This window comes from Triticum aestivum, chromosome 1A (assembly GCF_018294505.1).
Source record: "Triticum aestivum cultivar Chinese Spring chromosome 1A, IWGSC CS RefSeq v2.1, whole genome shotgun sequence".
Taxonomy (NCBI): Eukaryota; Viridiplantae; Streptophyta; class Magnoliopsida; order Poales; family Poaceae; genus Triticum; species Triticum aestivum.
This window is the reverse complement of record NC_057794.1, coordinates 276,850,856-276,858,733: the sequence shown is the minus strand read 5'-3', so window position 1 is coordinate 276,858,733 and position 7,878 is coordinate 276,850,856. Positions and strand designations below refer to the sequence as shown.

Genomic DNA, 7,878 nt, shown 5'->3' with positions numbered 1-7,878 from the left:
ATATGAGCACGTGTCCTAATATGTGTAAGGAAACAAACAGAGCCAAATCCAACCTAAAAAGTCTGAGCACATATGCATTTATATTCGGACAACAAACACGTGTACACGTCCACGTACTATGAGATAATTACTGGTGCGTGAAGTAATCAGCCCGACCTGTGCGCCACACATCCTTGTGGAGCTACACACTATGCAGCCGATCTTTATCTTAAAGCTCAGTCCATCTTATCTCTAAGGTTGAACGCAGCAAAATCCCCCTTTTCTCTTCATCTCCACAAGCCCTCGTTGGGAGCCTCTCTAGTAGCCGGCTTGCAGCTCCCCCAAAGATCGAGCCTGTGCGCCCGAGGCCACCTCCCGGCGCTGCCTCGCCCTACCTCCTCCAATCGCATCGGCAAAGGAGCTCCTCTGCCCCAGGCCAGCCAGCGCCCCTCTCCTCCTCTCCTCTCTCGGCTTTCCCTTCTCCTTCTATCTAATCTCTCTCTCTCTCCTTTTCGAAAAAATCTAATCTCCCTCTCACGCGTTTTCTCCGAGAGCCGCCATGGAACAACCGCAGCACCCACCTTGGAGATCGCCGCCTCCGGCTACCTCTCCATCTTGGTCCGGATCTGTTCCATCCCGCTGCCAGAGCAGCTGGATCCGCCTCGGCCCAGCTCGCCCGTGAAGCCGTTGTCCCGTCTCTCCTCTCTGCCTTACTGTGCAGGCCACCGCCATCGCTGGCGGGCGTTGATACATCATTTGGTCGTTGGTGTACCTCTCTTTGGTTCCTTCCTTCCTCGCTGATACCCAGCAGGCTACCTCCGGCCACCTCTCCATCTCGATCCGGATCTGCTCCGTCCAGCCGTCGGAGCAGCCAGATCCGCCTCCGGCCTATTCTTCTTTGTATCTCATGGGAAGGAGAAGGAGGCGCAGGCACCATGGAAGGTGCGAGCTCGCGTCGCGTGCAAGCAGGGATGTGATGGCGCGAAGTGGCTGCGGAGGAGGAGGGCGACGCGAGGGATATGGACAGAGGAGACGGAGCTGGCTGCGGCTGGAGTAGCGACACTCCGTGCGATGGCCAGTTATTTTTTTAACAAAACGGTCCGGATCAACTAAAATAAAATAGGCACTGCAGGTTAATTTTAGAAAACTGTAGGGACTATTTAAAAAAGGCGTGACGGTGAACCCAGAGACTCAATCCGTGCTTTATTATTAGGGAGAGATAAGAAACCTAATGTGGTTCTAATCTTCTCCCTCTAATTCTCCAACGACGATTAGTTTTGCATGGCGAAGCGCTGCCGGATTGTGAAGGTTGCACGCTTGCAACCAAGTAGAGAGGTCGTGCTTTTGGTCTTTGGTTCGAGGGACTGTTCATGGGCGGTACGAGGGATCATTCATCGGCGGTTTGAGGGACTTCAAGTACGATCTACACCGACATGTTCTTCCCTCGCTGCAACTCGGTGACGGTAACGGTAACGGTCGTGATCCCAACCCATTATGCATCTTCATGTTGATCTTGGGTGATTGCAGATGCAAATTTTTTTGTTTTCTACTACGTTTTTCAACATTTAGGAGGTCATGAAGTTGGTGAATGATTGTGGTGTGAAAGAAAAAACTGCTCTCATGCACAACCCTCACTCTTATAGTGAAGCCTGAGTTTAGGGAAATCTTCAATGTTCTTGAAACAAAATAAGGGAGGTTTGATTATCTAGAGAGGGAGCATGATAAGGATATGTTGAAGCACGTGTTGAGAACCATATTTTCTCATGTTGTAGAACTACATTTGGTTACATTATATCAATCATATTTGCTTGTGTTGTGAACTATATATGTCTTGATTGTTGAAACATGATTATGTTGTGAGAATATTTGCTTGTGTTGTTGAGTCGTATCTATGTTGTGACGAATATTTTTCTATATTCTTGATGTTGAATGTGTTAATATTATTATATTCTTGTGTAGATGGATGCAAGATGGAAGAAGTGGCCAGAAAGGGACAAGAGGGAATGAAACTTCTTGCTGAACTTGCAAAGGAGGCTGCTATCATGGGAAACCTAGGTAACTGTAAGTAAATCTAGTGCCCCTTAGTGATTTTGGTGTATTGAAGACTTATAGGTTAAGGGACCGATTCGTTTGTGAGTGTACACAGGTCTATAAGTCTATGAGGAGTTTGATATTTACACACAAAGTCGACCCCTAAAAATGAAGTTCTTCGACTGAAGACTTTGGATTTCTGAAGACTTTCTGAAGACTTTGAAAGTGAAGAAATTGGTGTGATCCTGAAGACTTGGTATTGATTCGAGGAACATGAAGCATGAATACTTTTGTTTTCATAGTTTCATTTTCTCTTTCTTGAGTCATAGGAAACACCGTACTGTTAAAGGGGGTCGAGGAAATACTAAGGAAAAATTTCCAAGTGATGCTCAACTCAAATCCTACATCTACCAATCCCTTCGAGTCAAGCCATTGGAAATCTCATACAGTTCAGTCAAATTTCTTCAGTGACAGAGACGAATTTCTTTTGGTCTCTGGGGAATTTGTTCTGACTGAGGAGTTTGATAACCCACAATTATAGGGGATCACAATAGTTTTCGAGGGTAGAGTATTCACCCCAAATTTATTGATTTGACACAAGGGGAGCCAAAGAATATTCTCAAGTATTAGCAGCTGAGTTATCAATTCAACCACACCTGGAAACTTAATATCTGCAGCAAAGTGTTTAGTAGCAAGGTAATATGATAGTAGTGATAACGGTAGCAAAAGGTATCAGTAGTAAAAGTAATATTTTTGGTATTTTGTAGTGATGATAGCAATAGCAACAGAAAAGTAAATAAGCGAAGAACAATATATGGAAAGCTCGTAAGCAATGGATCGGTGATGGAGAATTATGCCGGATGCGGTTCATCATGTAACAGTCATAACCTAGGGTGACACAGAACTAGCTCCAGTTCGTCAATGTAATGTAGGCATGTATTCCAAATATAGTCATATGTGCTTATGAAAAAGAACTTGCATAACATATTTTGTCCTACCCTCCCGTGGCAGCGGGGTCCTTATAGAAACAAAGGGATATTAAGGCCTCCTTTTAATAGAGTACCGGAACAAAGCATTAACACATAGTGAATACATGAACTCCTCAAACTACGGTCATCACCGGTAAGTATCCCGATTATTGTCACTTTGGGGTTAATGAATCATAACACATAATAGGTGACTATCGACTTGCAAGATAGGATCAAGAACTCTCATATATTGATGAAAACATAATAGGTTCAGATCTGAAATCATGGCACTCGGGCCCTAGTGACAAGCATTAAGCATAGCAAAGTCATAGCAACATCAATCTCAGAACATAGTGGATACTAGGGATCAAACCCTAACAAAACTAACTAGATTACATGATAGATCTCATCCAACCCATCACCGTCCAGCAAGCCTACGATAGAATACTCACGCACGGCGGTGAGCATCATGAAATTGGTGATGGAGGATGGTTGATGATGATGATGGCAACGGATTCCCCTCTCCGGAGCCTCGAACGGACTCCAGATCAGCCCTCCCGAAAGGTTTTAGGGCTTGGCGGTGGCTCCGTATCGTAAAACGCGATGATTTCTTCTCTCTGATTTTTTTCTCCCCGAAACACAATATATGGAGTTGGAGTTGGAGTCGGAGAGGCAATAGGGGGCCCACGAGGTAGGGGGCGCACCCCCACCCTCGTGGAGAGGTGGTGGGCCCCCTAGCCTTCATCTTTTGCAGGTATTTTTCATATTTTCTGAAAAGTTGCTCCGTGAAGTTTCAGGTCATTCCAAGAATGTTTGTTTCTGCACATAAATAACACCATGGTAATTCTGCTGAAAACAGCGTCAGTCTGGGTTAGTTCCATTCAAATCATGCAAGTTAGAGTCCAAAACAAGGGCAGAAGTGTTTGGAAAAGTAGATACGACGGAGATGTGTCAACTCCCTCAAGCTTAAACCTTTGCTTGTCCTCAAGCAATTCAGTTGATAAACTAAAAGTGATAAAGAAAAATTTTACAAACTCTGTTTGCTCTTGTTGTTGTAAAAATGTAAAGCCAGCATTCAAGTTTTCAGCAAAGATTATAACTAACCACATTCGCAATAACACATAGGTCGCAAGTTTACTCATATCAATAGCATAATCAACTAGCGAACCATAATAATAAATCTCGGATGACAACACTTTCTCAAAACAATCATAATATGATATAACAAGATGGTATCTCGCTAGTCCTTTCTGAGACCGCAAAACATAAATGCAGAGCACCTTTAAAGACCAAGGACTGACTAGACATTGTAATTCATGGTAAAAGAGATCCAGTCAAGTCATACTCAATGTAAACTAACAGTAATGAATGCAAATGACAGCGGTGCTCTCCAACTAGTGCTTTTAATAAGAGGAGGATGAATCAACATAAAAGTAAATAGATAGGCCCTTCGCAGAGGGAAGCAGGGATTTGTAGAGGTGCCAGAGCTCGGTTTTGAAATGGAGGTGAATAATATTTTGAGCGGTATACTTTCATTGTCAACATAACAACCAAGAGATGGTGATATCTTCCATTCTACACACATTATAGGCGGTTCCCAAACAGAATGGTAAAGTTTATACTCCCCCTTCCACCAACAAGCATCAATCCATGGCTTGCTTGAAACAACGAGTGCCTCCAACTAACAAGAGTCCCAGGGGGAGTTTTGTTTGCAATTATTTTGATTGAGTTTGCATAAAGCATGGGACTGGGCATCCCGGTGACCAGCCATTTATCTCGTGAGTGAGGGGCGGAGTCCACTCCTCTTGAGAATAACCCGCCTAACATGGAAGATACAGACAGCCCTAATTGATACATGAGCTATTCGAGCATACAAAACAGGATATTTATTTGAAGGTTTAGAGTTTGGCACATACAAATTTACTTGGAACAACATGTAGATACCGTATATAGGTAGGTATAGTGGAGTCATGTGGAATAACTTTGGGGTTTAAGGGATTGGATGCACAAGCAGTATTCCCACTTAGTACAGGTGAAGGCTAGCAAAAGACTGGGAAGCGATCAGCTAGAGAGCGACAATAGTCATGAACATGCATTAAAATTAATCCACCATGAACATAAATATCGTGAAGGCTATGTTGATTTTGTTTCAACTACATGTGTGAACATGCGCCAAGTCAAGTCACTTAAATCATTTAGAGGAGGATACCATCCTATCGTACCACATCATAACTATCTCAATAGCATGTTGGCACACAAGGTAAACCATTATAACTCATAGCTAATCAAGCATGGCACAAGAAACTATGATCTCTAGTTGTCATTGCAAACATGTTTATTCATAATAGGCTGAATCAGGAACGATGAACTAATCATATTCACAAAAACAAAAGAGGTTGAGTTCATACCAACTTTTCTCATCTCAGCCAGTCCATCATATATCATCATAATTGCCTTTCACTTGCACGACTGAACGATGTGAATAATAATGATAATAGTGCACGTGCATTGGACTAAGCTGGAATCTGCAGGCACTCAATAAACAGGAGAAGACAAGGCAATATGGGCTCTTTTGTCAGATCAACAATAATGCATATAAGAGCCACTTCAACAATTTAATTATGGTCTTCTCCTATCGACCCCAAAGGAAAGAAAAGAAATAAAACTATTTACACGGGAAAACTCCCAACAAGCAAAAGAAGAATAGGAAATCTTTTTGGGTTTTCTTTTTAATTACTACTACAAGCATGGAAATTAAACTAACTAAAAGCTACAACTAATTTTTTTTGTTTTTCTTAAGGTTTATTAAACTCACAAGAAGAAAGCATAAAAAAGGGAAATAAACTAGGATGGATGATACAATGAAAAAGTATGAGCACCGAAATCTAGCAATGAGTGTGTGAGCATAAATGTAATGTCGGTGGGAAATACGTACTCCCCCAAGCTTAGGCTTTTGGCCTAAGTTGGTCTATGGCCACGGCTGGCCTAGCGGATATCCATAATAGTAGTTGGGGTCGTACTGAGATGCAGCAGCTATCGCCTGCTGAGCTGCAGCGTGGCGACAAGCGGCTTCCGCTCTTCTCTCGTACTCATCTGCCTCCTCTCTGGTAATAGTATATCTTCCTTTTGCCTGATGATCAAAGAAGGCGGGATCAGGGAGAGTCATATGGACAGCATGGCGTCTGTCAAAGATTAGTCGATACTGGAGAGGTGATTCATTCCTCTCGACAAACTGGTGGTGAACCATAGCATTAAAATCTAGATAAGCAGGAGGTAATTCAATATCATCTTCGCGTATGGCTACACAAGAAAATTAGCTATGCGGGTTGCATAAATTCCACCAAAGAAATCTCCATTAAATCTATTAAGATGCAACCTATGTGCAACAATGGCTCCCAAATTATAAGATTTGTCTCCTAACACAGCACTCCGAAGAATACTGAGGTCAGGGAGACACAAGTGACATGCCTCATCTTTACCATTAATGCATCTACCTATGAAGAGAGCAAAATAATAATATCAGGGATACCAAGGTTTCCACAGTTTCTCGAACAATTAAACAACGACTAGCAAATGATGCAAAATAACGTAAAACAGGAAAATGTATGCTAGTAATTCCTGCATCGAAAACCTTCCTTGTTTCCCCTACAGTGATAGTATCAATAAACCCCTCCACATCATCGCAATGTGGTTCTTCTGTCTTGCCCTCAAAAGGGACTAAACAAACCCAACAAAAATCATAAAGTGACATCTCCTTATGCTCATCATATAAATAAAACTCCACCGTCGGTGGTGAGCTCCTAGAATGGAAATGAAAGTTTTGCACAAAGATATTTGTGAGTAAGAGATACTGATCGCATTGGTCATGGAGGAAAGCGGTAAGGCCTGCATTCTTAGCCAATTCATGAAAATCTTCATAAATCCCGGCTGCTCTCAAGAAATCTTCGGAAGGCCATTCACACGCCCGAACCTATGCGGTGCGATGCAGATTATACTTAGGCTTCGGTGCCTTTTCCTTCGAGCTTTGGCTCGATGAGCCCCTCAAAAGTCTCCTCATCATTTTCTGAAAAAATTTGAAATTTTTAGTAACTTCAAAATAAAATTAAACCAAACTCAATAATATTGATAGCAACTACTCCTACAAGTGCCTAGAGCCTATATCATGCATCAAAACTACTTTTGACCATATAAATTTGACATGCAAGCACAAGAACAGGGTCACCTAAGCAGCAAAAATTTGCAATGAATAAAGCACTAGAACAAAAACTAATTGGACCAATGGAGGAGTCACATACCAAGGAACAATCTCCCCAAGCAGTTTTGTGAGAGGTGCTTTGAGCAAGGAGATCGAAAATGGCAGCAAAACGAGCTTGGACTCGGGTTTGAGCTGGTTATTCGTGTTTGGGGGAGGAAGAAGGAGTGTGTGGGTGAAAGGATAAGTGGAGGAGGGCCACCGAGGGCACACAAGGCAGGGGCGCGCCCAGGGGGTAGGGCGCGCCCTCCACCCTCATGGGCAGGTGGTTGACCCCCCTGTTGTATTCTCAGTGCCAAATATTCTCAAATATTCTAGAAAAAATCATATTTAAATTTCAAGGCATTTGGAGAACTTTTATTTTCGAGGTATTTTTATATTGCACGGATAATCAGATAACAGACAGAAAAATATTTGTTTTATTTTATTTAATATAAATAACAGAAAGTAAAAGTAGGGTACAGAAGGTTGTGCCTTCTAGTTTCATCCATCTCATGGTCATCAAAAGGAATCCACTAACAAGATTGATCAAGTCTTGTTAACGAACTCATTCCGAATAACATGGAACCGGAGAAATTTCGAATAACACTATGTTACCTCAATGGGGATATGCACATCCCCAATAATAAGAATATCATATTTCTTCTT

General features: G+C 42.3%; 1 long non-coding RNA gene across 2 annotated transcripts; it reads left to right on the top strand.

Annotated features, from left to right (window-relative positions):
• The first annotated feature begins 254 nt into the window (after window positions 1-254).
• On the top strand, window positions 255-2,202 carry LOC123045806 (uncharacterized). Of its 2 annotated transcripts, none has more exons than XR_006421587.1 (3): window positions 255-1,448; window positions 1,939-2,034; window positions 2,126-2,202. It is a non-coding gene; the product is annotated as an uncharacterized lncRNA (long non-coding RNA). The 2 variants fall into 2 exon arrangements; XR_006421585.1 differs by having other exon boundaries at window positions 1,939-2,040; window positions 2,126-2,190.
• Window positions 2,203-7,878: the final 5,676 nt, after the last annotated feature.